General features: G+C 36.7%; 1 protein-coding gene and 1 pseudogene across 1 annotated transcript in view; both read left to right on the top strand.

The window, feature by feature from the left end:
- Positions 1-22,256, top strand: part of LOC5571790 (3-hydroxy-3-methylglutaryl-coenzyme A reductase) — a 182,498-nt gene that overhangs the window by 56,029 nt on the left and 104,213 nt on the right. The gene's annotated exons all lie outside the window — the stretch shown is intronic.
- On the top strand, positions 13,322-13,929 carry LOC110674307 (annotated as a pseudogene).

Raw genomic sequence — 22,256 nt, 5'->3', positions numbered from 1 at the left:
TCGTTTCCTGGGAAATTGTCGAATCTGCGATCGTATGCACCCAAACATGATGGTGACCTCATCGACCATTGCAAAGAAACACTCCCATACGCATAGTGGGTGTGATTGTCAATATACGATCATTCTAATAGTAAAAAAGTGCAATGCTCGAAATTAAATCCAGCAGAGTTCCAAATCGTATAACGAATTTGTAACACTGCTGTTGTTACACTAAAGTTGCCTTTAGTGTAGTCGTTTATATATTTAACTACATACAAACTTTTCGTGTATTTTATTTTGAATAGAACTAAAATATTCAAAATTGTTTGAAATATAACTAAATTTTATATATGTACACTTCGTTGAAGGTTATATTTAATATCCTTTAAATTCTCTTTTAAAATACATGCCACCAAATTTTAATATTATTGGCTTTTTATTTGAGGTTTCTCTTTTGTGATTTGAATTTAGAGGAGCACACGATTTTTTTATTTTCAGACCTTTTGAAAAATAGACTGCACCCTACTCATGAATTGTTCGATACAACATAAGGTACCGTGGGGTAAGTGGATACAGCAAAATCAACAGTTAAATTCATTGTTATGTACAGCTAACATGAATAATGTAACTCAAACTTTTTTCTGTGGATAACAAATAAGGGACTATTACACTTCAAATCGTCATTTATTTCGAATTTTCTGATTGTTATGTATTGAGTATGAGAGACTTAAAAATTTGCGCCAAATGATTCACTTGCTCCACCATGGTGGGGTAAGTGGATCACCATTAAAAAAAATCTGTTCTCGACACAAATGTAGTGTGATTATGTTTAATAAGAATGATATTACCCTCGTTGAAGTTATTAGTGCTAGTAATGTTACATTTTAATACTTTAAAATTAAAAAGTACCTTTATTTTATCAAAATATAATAAAAAGTACGTATATATTAGTTCATACTAATTTGAACAAAAAAAAAACATTGTAACTAGATAAATTTGGAGAAAATTCATCCATTTATACGCATAAGTTATACAGAAGTATTGTAGGATTATTTCTAACGATATTTTCGAAAAACACTCTTGATTGAAAAATATTTGTTACATTTACTTTTGAATAACAAACTGAAATCCTTCTATTCTATTTCTGAATATATGTGTATCATCTGTCTAGAGCAGTTTATATGGTCAAATAAGGTACGATACTATGCTTTCGATTGGAAAATTAATATATTTTGCTCTTTTACAACCTAGCTTATACAAACCACGAAAAGTTTCGTGTAAATTTTGAAATTATTATATTTTTTATATTTTTTTATACTCGAAAGGTTAAAAAAACTTTTAGGTGGATTAATTCAAATTTTCTATAGTCAATTTGACAAATTCAAGCTGAGAATGGAACAAAATAAAGGAATACAACATTTGCGGATATTAATGCTTTTTAAAATTCTCGTAAGCAGTCTGCCAATAAATGATAATTATTCTTGATCCACTTACCCCACCCCATTAAAAAGTAGGGGTAAGTGTACCATGTCCAATATATTTGTATTTATTTATAAAAATAACATATTTTTCATTGTGATTCATTCAATTAGAACTGAAATGCTCACCATGTGTCGAAAAAAATAATAGAATTCGATTTTAGACAGAGATACAATGGATTTTTGATTGATGGAAAACAATTTTCAAATTAATAACTTTTTGCAGCTAACAAGTTTGCTTGTGTTAGTGTACGTGTAGTACCAGTTTTGCAATAGTATCAGTGTTAGCGTAAGAACATAACCTAAAACGAAGCAATGGTGCGAAAACATTCGACATATTCAAGTATTTATGCTTTATATTGACAAATGATCCACTTACCCCACTGATACACTTCCCCCACTGTACCTTATACATAAATTGAAGATCAGAATACACGCTGCATCGAAAACAAAAAGTAGCATATCAATGCAAAGAAAAACGTCACTCGTTGCGCTGAATTTGTGCTGGTTTTACCATTAATTTAAGTGATATATCCAACCAAGAAGCTAATAGAGCCGACCATGCCCGCCGCCGTAATGCGAGGGATTTCCACTTTTTGATTAGAACGTCCAGCTTGTTGACTGATGATAATGATCAGTCGTTGAACGTTAGTTTATTTTTTTTTTATTTAGTTTGGAAATTAGATCATCATACATTGCAATTACCGCAATGTGGAAACACCTAAACGTGAGTGATTCAATTTCAGTCGGTTTACTTTTATTCAAGAGCAAACTGACACATACTGAAAGGGGCACATTTTAAAGGGTAAGTCGATGATTATTGCGACATCTTAGATTGATATAGCTATTGTAATGTACATACATTTTTATTAATTCAATAAAACTATGTATACAGTATATCAATATATGCATTAGGGTGAACTACACTGCCGTTCTACGCATGATTGTCCCATGATCCCAAATATGTAACCGAAAAAATGTGTTTATAGTAGTTAGCAGAATGATGGTTGAAAAACAGTAAAAAACGAGTTCTACAACGAGTTGCGTACAACATTCTTTGCAATTTCGTAAAAGGCCACTTGATGCTAAAGGCAATTCTCGCTGAAACTAGGCCGTCATCGGCACATATCGTTGTAATTCCAATTTGATGTCACTGATCGCTAGTACATGCTAAAACAAGAGGATGTTTTTTCTAAAATTGGTGGACCCCTCGTACACCAGTTGGATCACTGTTTATCAACCTTGGTAATGACGAAAGGAAGGCTCACTGTGAGGTGTTCGTTTTAGCGTGCTTTTCACATGGTCGGAAGTTCGCGGACCCCCTGTTGAGAAATGTAGAGTCGCAAACAGGGTGGGTGTACGGCTGTCAACTACAAACAAAGCTCGCCTAACAATCATCTCTCGGGCGGGCCGTCCCAAACAGCATCATCTCTCATGCGGGCCGACCCAAACAGCATAGGTCGAAACGCGGGCCATGCCAGACAGCAAATGCTGATGCATTTCAACACTCAAACAGCGGGATGCCTAGCAGCGTTGTGAGCTAAACGAATACACCCACAAAACATGAACGGTAGGCGAACCTCGTTGCGTATACCCCCCTGGTCGCAAACTGTTTAGCTTGGTGTACGAGGGGTCAACCAATTCTAGAAAATCGAAACGATCGAAGCGATCCGTGACATAAAATTGGAATTCTAACGATGCGTGCCGATGGTGGCTTGGTGTCAGCTCGCAATTCTAGCAATTCCATAAGAAATCATATCAAGATCATCATTATTTTGCAATTTGGGAAATGTGTTGTGTTATGGCTAATTACACAATTAAAAATAGTTGCGTAATAAAAAAGAGTTGCGTAATGATCATTACGCCACTTAAATCAGTTGCGTTTTGACTCTTACAACATTGCATAATTTGGTGCAGGAAAGTGGGCCATTTCAAAAATACGTGATAAAAAAAACAGTCTGTTACGATAAAAAATTGCAAAACATATTTTGTACGAACGATACATTTGTTCTCATTTTTGGCAAACGTTGTAACACATTCAATTCAAATTCGTTACAATAATATTAGCAGAAAAACGATTTTCTGCAATTCCGTTGCATATCAGCATTCTTTTTATCAAAAGGATGAACAACATAATAGCCTACTTTTCCCACGAACAAAAGCATTGCTGAAAAATGCTACATTTCAGCACTGTTTCATAACGGTGCTGAAAAATAATACTTTTCCGTTTTGTTCTGGAAGTTAGCAAATTATTATCTGAGTACCTCCATCGAATTTTATGTCCGAGACCACTTGGAAGGTACGAGGGGGGGAGGGGGATAAAAATAAATAAGGAACAAAAAAAACAAAAAGGAAAAACAAGTTATTTTTTCGAATTTTTATTTTTAACGATGATTGTTAAACTTTTATCAAACGTCCTCTGGTTAATTATTTTACTTGTTTTTAACTTTAAAAATTGAAAAAACCTAACTGATGTCAAAAAAATGATGAATCTCTTTTCTCTTTTCTCCCCTTCAAAACATTCGGATTTTTTAAGGGGAGGGGGGGGGGGGTGTGGCATAAAAGATAATTAATATTTATATCTGCCTTACTTAACTAGCTAAATGCCATTGTGCCATCAGATTACATTCCAGTCAATTGACTTAATTAGTGCATCAAAACATTTTTCATGACATTATTGAGAATGACAAAGTAAAAATTGAAAATCGAAGGAATTCGACAGTCGAATTCGAGAGAAATATCCACTCAACACACTATCGAGCTATTCGAGAAATTCGTTTGTACGGCGAATAGAATTCGATGTTCATTTTATTGAACGTGAATTTTCCATTTATTTTTATACAATCTCAACCCTCACTTTGACGCTTAAATCGCAATGTCAAATTTGTTTACAAACACTTCGGGCGTAATGTGAACATGTGTTTCGAGCGTTTCAAGCTTCTCCTACCAGAGAAGAAAAAGGTTCGGTTCGACTTTGAATATACACAGTGATGCGTATGTCGATTGTATACTTAACAGCGTATAAACAGCGGTTAAGTCTTAACGGCTTTCGATCGTCATCACCCCCGGTTAGCCGATCAGTGCTGGAATACGACGACGCAATCGCATCGCAGGAGTTTTATATATGCACTACATTTCTCCACGCGTATCGCGATGCCGGCCGCTGCTGGTGTTTGACAGACCTTGTAACCGATATATATTTTTTGCCTGTTGTTCGATCGTTTGGTTGCTGGTGTCAGGGTGGTGCAACGATTTGCATAAATACGCACATTCTTCTCAAAGCAGCCGAAAATGGATAAACTTCAAATCAGTGTTGACGGGCTCACACTCAGATCTCAATCAATGAGCTCTCCCGCGAGAGCAAACTCATTGGTGATCTGCTTTGAAAATCTCATGCGATGCTTGAGTTTTTCGTGCAAAATCAATTAATCACACTCAAGCAGTCAAAAATGATTCTTTATGGCTGGCCCGTCAAAAAGTCGTGAAAACCGAATGTTATTATTTACGGTAGAAATAATTACTATAATTCTACCAAAACTAAATAAGAAATGATTGTTTTATGTGAGTAAACTGTGGAAATACGAGACAAGAGTTACGTGATTGACAACTCACGCATGAAGAATTTGGATTGTGTGTTATGAGACTTCGAGTTTCTCACAACACTGCTTCAAATGTTTTATTGCGTTTGTTGGAGATGAGATTGCTCCAAATCTAAGGAATCAATTGTTCTAGCTTCGAGCAGGTTTCATTTTCTCGACGCAAAGGTGATTCATAAATTTGATAGCATTGAATGATGTTTTTCTTGACATTGTGGTTTCGCTCGTGACTTTAAGCTAAGGCTAAGTCGTTTCTGTAGGTCAGCGCTCCCCAAAATGTACACCGTATTGCTTCTACAAGGCCAAAATTAGTTAATTTATTACTAACTCAGAATCAGCTCATAATCATAATACTCTTTCAGTTAGGTACATTTGTTTAAGACTCTTGTGAGAAAATTATGTTTCTGTCATAAGAAGCAGACCATACAAGCTTGCTCTTCATAGCAGTACACATAATTTATGCTACACAGTGTATTTATTGCACTGTAGTCAAAAAAGCAGATATATGAGTCAAGATGCATTTGAAGCTTTGGAACGAAGCTTTAGGCAAAAACTATCCTATTTACAGTTGTTTTTATTATGTAGAGACTTTGTTTAGTATTCGTTAAAAGTAAAGATGGTCCATATATCAGGGCTGGTAGCAGGTTTCTTTTTTGTGAGTTGATCACTTTTTTAAAACCAGTTCCTATTTATGGTGAATCGAAGCGAAAACGAAGTCATTGAAAGCACAAATCTAGTGACCCAGACAGCTGTTCTAGTTGATCGATTGGTCACCACCATGACCAATCGATCAAATTTTCAGCTCGAACGGCTATCTGGTTGTCGATTAATGAAACCCTGAAAAAAAAATCTTCTTAGTAATACAGCTCTGTATGATGTTTGCCTCCTCCCCGTCCGTTCCAGAGGAGGAACAAATAACTCGCGATAATCTATGCATACCATATTATGGTATAATATCATAATGAGGTATTGTTCAGTTGTCAATACCACATTTTGGTATTATAATGGTGTTGGAAAAAAGTATTTCAAACAATTTAAAATACATACTTCATTTTGGTATTCGATCGCTATTGAGGTGTGCTGAAGGTATTGAACTACTATTGAAAATTTTCACTTTTATATGCAAATACATAATGTACAAGGGGTGAGTCGCTTTGAACAGTGTGCCAAGCACATTATGAACACCCCGCGTGGCACACTGCGGCACAATTTTGACAACCTAACTGCGACTTAACTCTCTTGTGCTGGCATCGCTGCTAAAATGTTTTGTTATTATCAAAAATATCATTGATTCAGATCCAGATTCAGATCTCAATTATAAAGACTGAGTTTTATTCTAAAAATTGTTCATAGTGGACATAAACTTGAATGCAGTAAATGAAGTTATAATGAACAGTAATAATTTGCTTATCAATGTCAGCTATTTCAGTAATTGAAGGTTATTGAAAGTGTTTTTTTCTGCAAGTAGACTTCTGATACAATCTTGAACGTCCAAAATGAATAAAATCCCTGAAGCAAATCCAGCCCATCTTAACTTTGAGATTATTCAGCAAACAGCAAAAACAACAAACTAAAAAGCCATCCAGTGTATTTTTTTCGAAATAGCCAAGGGTACCCCCAACATTTCCAATAATTCTTTCTTCGTAAAGATTACTTGGGTTCCTGTATTCTGCACTTTTTGTATTTTCTCTCCTATCAATTGATTTGACATTTTGTGTACGAAGTGTTACAAAAGTTAATTTGACCATCAGTTGTTGTGTATTTTGATATGTGCAAGCTTAAAGATAAAAACCACAAACAAAAGTTTTCCGTGCATTCGCACATAGCAAAAACATAGCGAAAATCATCTGTCACTGGAAACATAGCGAAAGTCGCTGACTACACTCAGAAACTCGGGTAGTCACAGAATGACTAAATTTTAGTAAATTATGACTATTTTCTATCTGCCTCTTTTTCATCCTACAGGGAATTTTATTCCTATGTGTCAATTCACCTGGGTTGAAGCATCGCTAAGCTTCAACCCAGTCGAATTGAGAGTTAGTGTAAAAACTCACAGCAGAATGAAAGAGAGGCAGATAGAAAATAGTCAGTAATGCATAAACTTTAGTAATTTTGTGGCTATTTTTATTTCTGAGTTTACAGTTCCGGTCAAACACACACGAGGCAGACACAAGTGATTCGTTGGGCCGACAGCAGCTGCCAAAGTTTTCAGGTCCGGAAAATCCGAACCTAAAAGTGCTCCGGCCGAAACAAATACTGCCAGTTCGTCATCCTCTTAAGTCGGGAACGGCGCTAATTGATCCCAAAAGTGCTCCCGCCGAAACAAATACTGCCAGTTCGACAGCCCCTTAAGTCGGGGACGGCGCTAATCCAACCCAAAAGTGCTCCCGCCGAAACAAATACTCCTAGTTCGACATCCCAAAAGTGCTCCCGCCGAAACAAATACTGCCAGTTCGACAGCCCCTTAAGTCGAGGACGGCGCTAATCCAACCCAAAAATGCTCCCGCCGAAACAAATACTGCCAGTTCGACAGCCCCTCAAGTCGGGGACGGTGCTAATCCTTCCGCCGCAGGCATTCCTTGCGTTCGAGGACCAATTTCGATCGCCGCATCAAGGCCCAGCCGAAGAAAGACGGCCCAGCCGAAGACAGACGAAAAGCCTTCTAGATCAGAAGCTTTTTATGACATTAGAGCAACAGATAGAGTAGCGGAAACTCAAGATCCGAGCGCGAGGGATTACGACTGTCGACCGGATTGCATGACTTCGGGATTCGAGTGCGAGCGAGCACGACTATCGACCGGATCGCACGCCTTTGGGATCCGGGCGCGAGCGAGTGCGATTGCCGGCTGGATTTCATGGGAAGATCAGGAGATTGAGCGAGCCACGAGTCAAACCAAGGATTCGCGGAAGACGGTGACCTCAGTGGGCCGCCAGATCGAAGCTGTGAAGGGATACTAGCTAGTCGTTGATGCGAGCTGTGGCAGACGGCCATAAGGAACGTCGGAAGCCTTAGAACAGCCACAAGCAGGAGATTCCGGAGGATCACGGTGACGTCCGGATGGTTTGGGTGCACCCAGAAGAACCGTGAGTAGGAAGAAAGAGAATGAAAAGAAAGAAGTTAGATACAGTATTGGACAAAACATTTGCAACTTTTTCGATTTTCCATACAAAATGGCCAACTTTGGTAAGCTAGATCTCAGTTATTTATGGACCGATTTGAATGAAACTTTCACAGAACATCAGATGTAACTTGAATTTTAACATATATTTTTGAATAATTTTTCCAATCACAAGTTTATAAGTAATAACGGTTTGAGTAAAGTGTAATTTTTGACGAAAAATTCAAAACCTTTTATCTCAAAATCTGATAGCCCTACACAAAAACTGTCTTCAGCAAACTTTTTAATCTCGTCAAAATCTACAACTTTGCTGAAGATACCATGAAGCTCCATCCTTCAATATGTTTAGTTATGTCAATTATAAAAAAACGTCAAAAAATTCACTATAGTCAAACCGTCACTGCTTTTCAACTTGTGATTGGAAAAATCACTCAAAAATACATGGTAAAATTCAAGTTATGTCTGATATTCTGTGAAAATTTCATTCAAATCGATCCATAAATAACCGAGATATAGTTTATCAAAGTTGGTCATTTTGTATGGAAAATCGAAAAAGTTGCAATTGTTTTGTCCAATACTGTAAGTAGGGTACTAGATAGCTAGGACAGCCACTTTTGTCTCGGCAGAGATCGTTTCACAACAGAAGTCAACAAGTGTTGGCTCTAGTTAATCCCCTTCGGCTTCATTTTATTTTTATTTTTATTAATTTTTTTTTCATTTTAATCATCATCTTTGACTTCCAACCCGTAAAACGCTAGCGGCAGCATTTTAAATTGATGGCAAATATGATACAAGGATTCTCAGAAATTTATTCAGTCTATCAAATAATCTGGCCATAGATTTATCGAATACTTTTGCTGCTGCTTGAACATCCAGATACCTGTGTACAGAGAACAGACCAAGGAACAGGCATTCATAATTGACAACTTGTTTTGTATGAACTGAAAGTACTCACCTGTTAATCTATTCCCGGTGTTGATTAGCATGTACCGGTAGCATGCGAAATAAACATATCGCAAGCAAAATGTTGAGAAAAACTACTAAGCACATTTAATAAAATTCTTCACCAGATTTATTTTTACTAGCTGTCGGTGAAAAAAACATTCAGAACAAAATAAACATTCAGGGCTGGTTGCCAAATTGGTTAAAAACATAATAAATAAGCAAGGAACACATCGGCACACATTGGCACATCATAACACCATCAATACTCTAATATGCACACTGAAACAAATAGGCACAGCCCAAAATGTGTTAAGGTGAAGATAAGTCGAAGCCAAACTTCAAATTTTCAAGAGCACGGATCTGGAGAACCAAACACCCGTTTAGGCTGAAAACTTAATCGATTTGTCACTAGCTGGTGGTGACCAATCGATTAGGTTTTCAGCTCAAACGGCTGTTTGGTTCTCCAGATCCGTGCTTCGATTCATCTTCACCTTAAGCGACACATCCCTTGATAATGTATTATTTAGGTTTTACAATACCTTATCTAATTATTGATTTGGTGTTTGCAGGACATGCATGAGATATTTTTTGAGGTATTTTACCTCTTATGCAGGGCTCATTCATACCTCATTGGTTGTAAGTATTGGAAATTATCAGGTATTGAATACAACAGTTTGGTATTCAGTTGCACTTTTCTTCTGCTTGGGTTACCAAAGTCAAAGATTTGGGACTCTTAGACAAGATTGGCCATCTTCCAACAGTTGAGAGCTGTTCTGGCTACATCCTTGCTAATGCTAAGAAATGGGAAGGAATGATTAATTGAACATCTACTCATGAAAGATGCAGAAAACTCTACGACCTCTCATAGGTGTTACGGGATATTGTGGAATGTTAATGGGATGCAAAAGGCCATAGGATACGTTTGGCAGACTTCTGGCACCTATGGACAATATGTTGGCATTGGTTCATATTGGAACAATCTCAACAAATTCTGCATTTAAAACCTCTCTGCAATTCAACGTTCAATCCACCGTCTAAATAAAATGGTCTGCACTCGGGGTTATGTTAACGATCCTGATGGCTTGGGTCGCAGTAGCAAAACACTGGACAATAAAGCGCGTAAACCGAACATTCACTCAGGCGGAAAAAAAATCACATGCTTGGGCTTCCGAATCGCACTGTCCAGCAAAACGCGAAAACCGAACACTCACTCCGACGGAGAAAAAACAAAACCACATGTCATAAATTAGACAAAATATTTGACAGTAATTTAATTTTGTTAAGCGTCACAATAGTTGATCACAACTATCGACTGTCTACAACTTGATTCGATGTTATTAACTGTGAGATTTCTTTGTCAAAGTTGCTATTATTTGTATGGCAAGTACGATGGTACTCTATGCCCAAGGAAGTCAAAGAAATTTCCACTACGAAAAGATCCTGCACCGACCGGGTATCGAACCCAGACACCTTCAGCATGACTTTGCTTTGTAGCCGTGGACTCTAACCTTTCGGCTAAGGAAGGCCACTTAAAAGCTCAGCTATAAATAAACAAATACTACTTTTCAGTACCATTACGAAATAGTGCTTTTGATTTAAAGTAAGCTGATATGCAACGAAATTGCAAAAGCAACTTCACATGACTAATCAAACTGTAAAAATCTTAAATTGTATCCTCCATGTTTGTTAATTTCAGAAGCTACTATGAAAGTTTAACCGCAATCCGTCAACCATAAAGGATGACTAAACTAGCTTCAAATTTGTATGGCTAACGAACTGACAGGTTGCTTAGTAACGAAATTTGATTTACTGTTACTCGGCTTTTATTTTCCGAGATCTTATGAAATTTGTTTACCGATCGCTCGACTGTGCAAATCTCGGGTGATATTAGCCAAAATTTGGTATTCTTTGTTGAGTATGTTCTTCGCCGTTACGTTTTTCAATAGTTCCTAAAATAAGAACTCGTTGATTTGTTATGCATTCAATTTTGTGTTCCATAAATAAAACGAGATTTGTGCAGTTGTGCATTTTGAAATAAAGGCATTTCCGTCTCTATACGAATTTTCAACCTCTATACTGCCGTGAATCGCAAGTCAGTCCCATCTGTAAAAGTAGGCACTGAGAAAATGGGCTTTGAAGTTTCCAAACTATCTACTATGGATCAATGCACGAGTTTACTATTTGACTTTTGAGCGGTGCCGTGTTATTTACGTGACCATGGCAACGAGTGAATTCGGCACCGCGGCTCAAATTAATGAACTCGTGCATTGATCCATTCCGAGAAAAATACAAAGATGAACAAAGCACGGTTCATTTTAGAAAACCACATACTAAATTTTCATAAAAAAAAACTACCTAAACCAGGGTTAATTGTAGTATACCCAAAAATAGCAGTTTTTCGAAAAACAAAAGGGGTATTCACTTAAAGCTGCGTATAATGCGTATATGCGTAACATTTGTAAAGAAATATTTCAAATGAAAAGTTTCTCTTCGGATTTTAATGTCATGTCATATGAGCAAATTATAATCTAGTTGTCCGATGTAAACGCAAACTTTAAAATTTTGCTGTTCCAGCTAAAAAGGATTGTTTTATTGGGTTTGTTCTATTTCAATTTTGAATTTTCAATTCATATTAAGGCTAATCCGTATATTAAGTTTCAGGAGCAGCAATTAACGATGTTAAATGAGGCCTGGTTTGATGTTCGATATGATTTCTTCCAACGGGATAAGCGAAGCTGGTTCCAGATCATTACTATCATTTTTAATCTGTGATAAAATATAAAAATGTCAACCTCTCACTCCCAGTCGTCGCTTATAAGGGGTTTATCTTGTTAACAAACTATATGTGATTTAAAGATGCGTTGGTTTTATTTTGTTTAAAATACAAGAAATTGTCCCATTCCGTAAAGATGCAATGATGAAAATATGTACTAGTTTATACATAATCCTCATGCAAGACGGAAAGCACATTAGTTGCAACTTGCAACCAATAGCTTACGGTACCATGCTATTTTGTATGTTTGTGCTGTATATTGAACATCATTTTCTAAATATGTGGCTTTCATGTAGTTTCAAGAGCATCATAAATGGAACCAGTGTCTATTGAGAGCTTTCAATTAGGCGTAGATTGTTGTTGTACCTTATCCGCAGCTCATGTTTCGATGATTTTTCGTTTGGATCCATTTGTTTATTTGTAATCTTGACGGTTGCCAAGATCACCGAAGGGTTCTTGGATGGAGAAACGGTCAACTTTTGACAACCTGAAATGTTTCATCTGCAGTTTAAGCAATTGCATGAAATATTTGAGATACTCAACATACGCACCAATTTACGCTATTAAGTGAATCCCCTTAAAGTGAAAATATGAAATTGTGCTGACAATTTTCGCACGATCAGGCAAATTTCGCTTAATTTGAAGATAATATGTGGATTTTAGGCAATTTTCAAATGTTTCCGTGAATTTATACATGGGTCGAACTTTTGCCCCAGTATGGGCTGTGCTTCCAAGCATTTATGCTAAATCTAATACATCTCAAGGCATGCTTATGGTAGGCCTAGAAACGCCCTAACATAAAATAATGAAAAATATTTTATCCTTAATTGGTGCCATGCAATGAAAGTTTGACCAAAAATTACAATTTTCACGTCAAAAAACAACATCTAACCATAACTCTTCCAACTCTCAATCGATTTTTATGATATTTGGAGTGAAAGTCTCTTACTTGAATAGCATTCGAACCATCATGACATTTATAAGTTTTGTTTTGAATTGGGCTGGAAATCTTAAAAAGAAACTCTTGTCCCACTCGAACTTTTGCCCCACTTTACTCTTTGGGACAATCTGACTTATGGTGGTAAGCTCCATGGAGGATGATACGCCAATCGAGTATTATCCTCGATTTTAATAAGCATCAACCGATATTATCTTCGATTTTAATCCCGGTATTAACTTTAGTGCGCCGATTTCGGGGTACTAAAGAAAATCCGAGATTAACGAAAATGTGGCTGCGTGCTCGATTTTGAACACACGCACACCAATGTAGCCATGAAAACAAACGTGAAAAAAAGCAAAACAGTGGATGTTTATATTATTTGCGTGAGTGATTTATGCAGCTCCCCTTATTTTCTGCTAATAGTTTGCAGTGAAAAGGTTAGTATAATAATATATACTACTTATATTCAATACTTAACTATAAAATTTTGAATGAAGGTAAATCATGGCAGGACGATCACCCGCTCCGGCAGTTTGCTCAGGCGTCGTCATCTGGTCAAGTCGGTCCGTACACGAGAGGATCTGCTTCCTGCGGACAATTATGCCAAGAAGTACCTGTAGATGCAGCACGAAGAGGTCGAGAAGGCCAGTAACATTTACATTCCGACCATGCCGAAGGTTGCCTCCGTGATAGTGAAAAGGTCCACAAGGCGCTGCGCCAGTTCAACAACGCCACGTTCATCAAGTCAAACAATGCCACCAAGAACGTTGCGCATTGCCGAGCCGTATATCACCTACAGATATCCGACGCTGAAATCGATCCGCCATCTGATCTACAAACGCGTATTCGTGAAGCACCGAAAAAGACGCATTCCCATTACCGACAAGTTTGTTTTTGAGCGTAAGATGCAGGGCGTCGTAGATGTGGTGTGATCTACACTCTTGGATTCTCATTCAGCAAGGGCAACAACTTCCTGTGGCCGTTGAAGTTCAACACCCCAAGCAGAGAGTGGCTTAAAAAGAAACACCACTACGTCGACGGTTCGGTAAGCGTGAAAGCGATCTCCGTTGTTTCTTTAATAAAAATTTTCAATATGTAATTTGCATGTACAATCAGATATGATCAATAAATTTGCTTAGAATACATCATGTCCATTGAACTAAGTTTATAGGGTAAGAAGGTGCAATATGGATCACGAGGCAAGATAGGTCAGTGTGTTTTTGAAGCACAAATTGTTTAGTGACATCAATGATTTTGTTAGATGACAAACGTGTAGTTATTTGAGGGATACGTGATGGTTTTATTGTTTCTTAGGTTTTTTTTACTTGTAAACATATATAATGAAGAATCGCTAAGTTACTTAATCGATACATTACATACAATCAACGTTAGGTCACCTTGATATTTAAAGCCATTTGACACGTTTTATTTTCTGCTGAAAGACTATTTTGTAACATCATTTGCTCATTTGTAAAAGCTAAACGTTGTAATGTAATTTTTTAGAGTTTATTTTCAATCAAACAGCAACGTATTTCAAAATAAATCATCTTCTTCTTTTCTGGCGTTACGTCCCCACTGGGACAGAGCCTGCTTCTCAGCTTAGTGTTCTTATGAGCACTTCCACAGTTATTAACTGAGAGGAGCTTACTATGCCAATGACCATTTTTTGCATGCGTATATCGTGTGGCAGGTACAAAGATACTCTATGCCCTGGGAAGTCGAGAAAATTTCCAACCCGAAAAGATCCTCGACCGGTGTGGGATTCGAACCCACGACCCTCAGCTTGGTCTTGCTGAATAGCTGAGCGTTTACCGCTACGGCTATCTGGGCCCATCTTTTTGTTGATTTGTTGTCGTTGTTATTGACTAAACTATGGATATGTAAAAGTTAGGTGAGTATAAAAGAATATTGAGATTAACATCAATGAGCCATATTCCGCTCATTAAAAACAAGTTATGTGTTCAAATATTTATTAAAAATAACTATTGAGTCTGTTTACACTATTTTTATGTCAGAATGTAGCTCAAAATATAGACAATCAGTGAAAATTTAGAGGAAACATATTTCATGACGAACATACTGAAATTTTCGAATTTGGTTCTTCATCCTGATATTTTGATGTTTAAACCATAGATACTACTACAATATCTAACTGATATGAGTGATTATAACTTTGCTGATTATAACTTGGGCCAAGATAGCCGTAGCGGTAAACGCGCAGCTATTCAGCAAGACTCAGCAAGCTGAGGGTCGTAGGTTCGAATCCCACCGGTCGAGGATCTTTTCGGGTTGGAAATTTTCTTGACCTCCCAGGGCATAGAGTATCTTCGTACCTGCCACACGATATACGCATGCAAAAATGGTCATTGGCATAGTAAGCTCTCAGTTAATAACTGTGGAAGTGCTCATAAGAACACTAAGCTGAGAAGCAGGCTCTGTCCCAGTGGGAACGTAACGCCAGAAAGAAGAAGAACTGTGATAAATTAGATAAATCTGTAATATTTATTGTTCATGAAGCAAGATATAGTGATTCTTCATCCTACAGCACAGAAAATGTTACGAAAATAGAATTAGTTTTATGCAGTAACGCAAAGAGAACAACGAATTAATTGCCGAACGAACAATAAATTAATTAGGAATTTTTTTTTGTAATTTTTTTTGCTGAGCGGTTATTGAAACACACAAGAATACTTACTGATGCAATAGCCTTTCACAGGGTCTTTTGTGTTTCATTACAATCATTTAGTTTAACAAATGCATATAACGTCAGACGACTCCACTTGAAAGTTGTTGATGTAACTAGAGGATATCAGTGAAAACTTTTTTTCAGAAACAATTAAGAAATGTCTACTAGTGATTCTTCCAGTAGAAACCCTGAAATATCTCATTGAAATTTGCCGAGTTCTTTCTTCATCGACCAGGTGTATGCACAATTCTCATTGAGTGATACTTTTTCGAGAACGCTCTTGGAATGGTGAAGTTTATGGTAGAAGGGATGAATAAATTTATGAAGTAGTTTCTAAAAATTTACATAAAAAGAAAAATAATAGAGACATTTCTGATGGAAAGTCGTCCACATTCCTGGAATGCTTTGGAATAAACGCCTGAAAAAAAGTAGTTGCGGTTTAAGGTAATTGTTAGAAGAGCTAATGCCAAATTTTCTGAAATAGTACCTATTTACTCATTCCTTCGGGCAATAAATTCTCAAAAAAAAAAGTTATAAGAAAACACTTTCTGGAGAAGCACTAGAACAAGTGAAGGAATGTGCATTTGGTGAATCACTCAAATCGTGGTATTGAAAATATGAATGAAAAACGCTATATTGGACGAAACGCCGTTCACACTTCCAGATTTTTTTACGCAATCCATCACAAGTTTATCTTTTTTTGTATATTATTTCGGAAATTTCTTCATAAGTGTATGCAAAACGTATACAGATATTTTTTCCAGAGGTTTTGCAAAATATCTTCAATTCAATTCTTGCGTTAAATTTTTTTCCAATAATTGTTATACCATTCCATGAGAACATTGTTAAATTATTTAAGGAATTGTTCTGCCAAATTATTTAAACAATTTCTGCCATCTAGGATTTTTATATGCATTTATCAAAAATCTCATAAATGTTCCACGATTTTCTACAAAATTTGTCTACGAAAGTGATACAGAAAATTCGTCCTAGAGTTTCTCTCATAGGTTATCTACAAATTTATTAAAATAATTCATCCAAGGATTCCGCCTACAGCGCTATCCAGTAATTCCTATAGATATTCCTTTATTTTTTATTTAGGAACTACTCGTGAGATTCTTCTGGGGATTTTTTTTTAGAAATTTGAATTTGAATCTAGTAGTTGTCCAGGAACGCTTTAACACTGTTCGACAATTTTTTTTTTGGGTTGATCAGGGACGCGTTTATATAGGTCTTGAAGTGCAAGAAAAGTAAAGAAAGAGGCCGTTTTCAAATGATTTGCAGCACCCCTGGATTATTTTTTGATAAAGCTTGAAAATTTGGCTTTTTTATCACAAAAAGTGTAATAAGCAAAATATCAATATCTTTTTAAATTCAATTATACAACCATTGAATTTGTCAAATCAATATTTTTTAGCACTGGATGACTTCAGGGAAACGTGCACCATTTCAGAAGAATATTGGCATCTATTTTGTATATGAATTTGGAATGTTAACGATCATTAAGCAAGTGCGTGAGAATGTGCACTATATAAATACTACTCTTTTTTCTATTTCACATATCTGGTTCATTATTATATATTTTGCCATAATCCAAACTGCGATCGCAGCTCAGTTTGGAAGCTGCGAACTTATTTGCACGTTTAAAGAAAATTGGCCACTACATAGTATTAAAACGATGTTAATTTTCAACACCACAAGCAGCTAAAAAGATGTGAATACACATTGATGATTCGTATTCCCTGCCAGACAAGATAACTACATATAATAATGGATGGAATGCAACCCTTTTAAACTGAAATTTATACTTCTGAGACGTAATTATCCACAAATAAGTTTCAAAAGTCATAAAAAACTTTTTTTATATGCGTGTTATGACTTAAGGTTTGAGCCAAAAATAAAATCATTTTGATTTCCAACTACGAAAATATACACAAAATTCGTCTAAAGGCGGGGTTGGATATTAGAGAGTTAAGGTATAGAATCTTTTCAAGAGAGTTTGAGGGAGACATGTAACATAAAGCTCTGAAAGTATTATGATTTTAAATTCAATGAAACCAAATAATAACGAATGTTCCTTACTTTTCTTAAGCATATTTCAAGTACTGAGGCTTTCTCGAGTTACCATGAGAGTGGACTGATTGATTTATACAATTATTTCACTATTTTATTTATACAGAGCTCTTACGTGTTTGTGAAATCGAAAAGACCGAGAAACCCAATGGTTAAAATGTAGATTTTTGAAAAATATAAATGTAGTAATGCATGCTACAAATGATCACAAAAGTATTGACAGTGGTCTAGAGTTCTATAGTTTGGCCAATTGTGCATTACTCAGCAATTGAAGTTTATGTTCTGGGGCAGTACAAAATTTGCCGCCATAGCCGGTAGCTTCTGCTTCTTCTTATTGGCATTACGTTCCAACTGGGACAGAGCCTGCTTCTCTATTTAGGGTTCAATTTGCACTTCCACAATTATTAACTGAGAGCTTTCTTTGTCAAAGTTGCCATTTTTGCATCGTATATCGTGTGGCAGGTACGAACATACTCTATGCCCAGGGAAGTCAAGGAAATTTCCATTACGAAAAGATCCTGGACCGACCGGGAATTGCACCAAATCACCTCCAGCATGGCTTTGCTTTGTAGCCACGGACTCTAACCACTCGGTTAGGGAAGGCCCAAGGTAGCTAGTTGAGCCATAACAATATTTTATGAATAATAATTATGACACGAAAATTGCTCCGTAATGCCATACAGCGCTTAAGCATTTGAAAAAATAATCATTTGTGAAAGACTTTGGCGACATATAATTGCAATGTGTCATTGAAAACATTTGAACATGCTTAACGGAATGCCTGCTTAAAAGAATTCCTAATTAATCTATCGAAAATTAGTGTTTTCAATGGTTACACTTCCAAAAGGACGTAACTCCGAATTTCGTCAATCCTCTCATTCAAAACTCCTCTCAGAAGTTACAAATAACTATATAAACCAACTTTGATTCAAATTTTAATGTTATATCTATTCTGAAAATCACGGCCAATAAAAACTCGTTTGAATATCTCAGATTTCCTTAGAATTAGTGGACTTATACATTCAAAAGGGCGTAACTTCAAAACGGGCCCTACGATTTTTTTTTAAATTTTGCCCAGACAAGCAGCTTGGCTATAGAAATCGACTGGTGAGCACAGATTTGATGGAGATTTTTTTATGATAATAACGGTCAGGGGAGCACCGTGGCAGAAGTAAAATTCAAAGGAAATTCCAAAAAAAGTTTCGAAGAAAATTCCAAAGGAAACTCCGAAAGATATTCCGATGGAAGTTCCAAAGCAAATTCCTATGGAAATTCCAAAGAAATTAAAAAAAAAATCGGAATGAAATTCCAAAGGCAAATCCGAAAGAAATTCAGAAGGAAATTATGATGGAAATGCCAAAGGAAATTCCGAAGTAAATCCCAAAATAAATTCTAAAGGAAGATTTAAAGATCCGTCCAATGAAAATTCTGAAAAAATAGGAAATTTCGAAGAAAATTAAAAGAAAATTCCGATGGAAATTCCAAAGAAAATCCAAAAGAAGTTCTGAAGAAAATTAAAAAATTCAAAGGAAATCCGAAAGAAAATTCCGAAGGCATTTCCAAATACAATTCCGAAAGAAAATCCAAAGAAAATTTTGAAGGAAATTCTGTAGGAAATTCCGATGGTAGCTTCAAAGGAAATTCCAAAAGTAATAAAAAAATATAAATAATAGTAAATTCCGGAACATACCGAAGGTACTTCCTGAAGCAACTTCCTGGATGAATTACCTTTCGGAGGAATCTTATGGATACACTACCAGAAGGAACTGCCGGAGAAACTACCCAAAAGAACTTTCGGGGGAACTTCTGGATGGAACTTTCAGTACGAACTTTTCCAAAAAACATAACTGAAGAAATCTAAAATGACTCAAAAAAGAAAAAAAACTGGGATTACTAAAAATAATCCTTGAAAAAATGGTAGGAAAAAAAAATCCCAGAAAGCGTTTTTAACAGAATCGCGGACGAATTTCTAGAAGAATCACAGGAAAAAATATTTGACGAAGTTTTAGAGGAATACCAGAAATCATACATCAATCACTGGAGGAATTTTACGAAATATTCAGGAATTAAAGGAGTATTCGAAGGAGGAATCCTTGAAACTATTACATGAGTAATATCTGTAGGAATCCTTGAAGAAATTTCGAGTGAATTCTCTGGAGGAATTTCTGAGAGAACTTAGAATGAATTTTCCTAGAATGTATGTCGGTAGAAAGTCCTGGAGGATCTTTCGAGTTTTAGAGAAATCTTTACAGAATTCCTGTAGAAATCTCTGCGAAAATTTCATTAAGTAATCTCTGCTTGAACTTATGTAGGAATCTTTCGAAAATCTTCCAGGAATCATTTATGAAATACCTGAAGGAACATAATGAGTGATTTATGGAGAACCCCCGGTAGAATTCGAGAAGGAGTCCCATGTAGTAGTGCCCGTAAATAATCTAGATCCACTCTGCCATGTAGGATTTCTTTTGGAACTTATGCAGGAATCCTTGGACATTTGGTTACATTTCTAGAAAAATCTGTGGTGCAATTTTTGAAGGAATTCCTAATTTATTCAGGAGGAATTCCCAAAATTAAGGAGAAATCCTAGGTGAAACTTTTGCCCTTGTGTTATTCCTGAAGAGCTGCTGTGAAAATCTTGAAGAATTTCTGGAGGAGTACCGGGTATAATTACTGGAGGAATCTGGAGAATTTCTCTACGTATTCTACCAGCGGAAATGGTCTTGATTCCTAATGATCGGAACCGGTTTTAGGTATCCGGATTTCAGTGTTTGGTCCGATCCCATGGTCAATCGATTACCATCCGATGCCGATGATTTCCAACGCCATCCAGTGCAGCATCCTGCATCCTAACTTGCAAGTTCATTATGCACTAGTTACTCCATCAACGAGTGCAGCATCACAACTATCCGCTACGCTTTTTCCACCAGCGAATTCTCCGAGACATTTTTCCAACGCTACCGGACTACGAAAACAACACTGGCAGCTACTGCAGACGAAGCTGGAAATTCTGAGATTTTTCATAAAAACCATCAGCGAACCGTGGAAGCAAAACAAAACATCGATATGACTGTCATTTTCCTATCTTCATTTTGGCTGATCTTTCTCACACCCATACATTTATGTGTGGCTGCGTTCTTTTTGTTTAATGCCGGTTTTGGTGCTTACCCAATGGGGTACTAAATTTAATCCGGGATTTTCGAAAATCCAGATTAAATCTAGTATTAACTTTCTTGGAGCTTATCACCATTAGTGTTTTTTTCCTATTTTTTCCGAACAAGTTATGTTATCTCATTAGTGCAGATGGGACTGACTTATGATTCAAGGCAGTATACAGGGGATAGGCAAAATGATTAAGATAGGCAAAATTTTGCCCAAATTCAAATGCTTATAACTTTATGAAAAATGGATGAAATTGGATGCATCTGGAAGCAGTCGACGGCAAATTTGGTCCAGTTTTAGGAACTTTCTGGGCCATGCATATTGGCCACTGGACACCGGAGATGTTCCGGATTTTCTGAGGTCATGTCCAAATGTCATTTTTTCTGTCGCTTGTATTTTTGTGCGGTGTAAAGTTAGATAGATGTTTGCAATTTTCCTAGAAACTAGAACTAATAGGAAGTTGAATGCCACCGGACGCATTAAGATTGGTTGGAAATCTTCAGAAATATGACCATTTCCGTAAAACTGGTTCTTGAAAGCATGGTCAGTCATGTTTGTATTTCCAATCATGTTAATATTATACGGAGCTATATCCAAGCGGACAGCAACCTTAAAAATGATGTTTCCTGCAGCGTATTCAGAACCATTAGATGCACAGACCCCTCTATAGAAGGTTCCAGGTACCCCGGGGGAAGTGGTCAATTAGGAACATATCCGGAACCATATCAATATGGGCATCAAACTTCATGATTTTCAAAGGTTATGCTTTCCGAAGCATTTCCAGCATCACCGGCTGCCATGACCACCGTATAGTAGGTTCCATGGGCCCTGGGGGATGAGGTCATGTTTCGAATTGGCCACATCTCTAGGAGCCCCTGGAATCTACTATAGAGTGGTTATTACATCATGTGGTTCTGAAAATGATCGCCATTTTCCAAGTCCCATGGATCTTACTGTTTATGGTAGAATGTGATTCTAAACAGATGAACGGACATGTTCCGAATCGGCCACATTCCCCGGGGCACCTGGAACCTACTATAAAGTAATCATGGCAGCCGGTGATGCTGGAAATGCTTCGGAAAGCATAAACTTTAAAAATCATGAAGTTTGATGCCCATATTGATATGGTTCCGGATATGTTCCTAATTGACCACTTCCCCCAGGGTACTTGGAACCTTCTATAGCAGTGCTTCCCAAACTTTTTCAACTTTCGCCCCTTGAGGCCAATATTAATCTGGAATCGCCCCCCTGATATGTGATTCAAATATTTTAATAAGGACAAAAAATGTCTTTGACGCGCATATCCAAAGAATCATAATACAATAACTGTTATGTACAAAATATTTTCTTAAATATCGGTAGCCTGGACTGTAAATTAAAATATCGATTTTAAAAATATCTTGCGTACATTACAGGCTACTGATTTAGTCTGCAAAAGTTTGGTCCAGTTTCAATTTAACAAATGTAATGTGACGCCTTGTGACGTAGTTGGGGGCGAAATTCTCCAA

The sequence above is a fragment of the Aedes aegypti genome, chromosome 1 (genome assembly GCF_002204515.2).
Source record: "Aedes aegypti strain LVP_AGWG chromosome 1, AaegL5.0 Primary Assembly, whole genome shotgun sequence".
In the NCBI taxonomy this organism is placed as follows: domain Eukaryota; kingdom Metazoa; phylum Arthropoda; class Insecta; order Diptera; family Culicidae; genus Aedes; species Aedes aegypti.
Note: the sequence above shows the minus strand (reverse complement) of the source record. Positions and strands in the feature narration are given on the sequence as shown.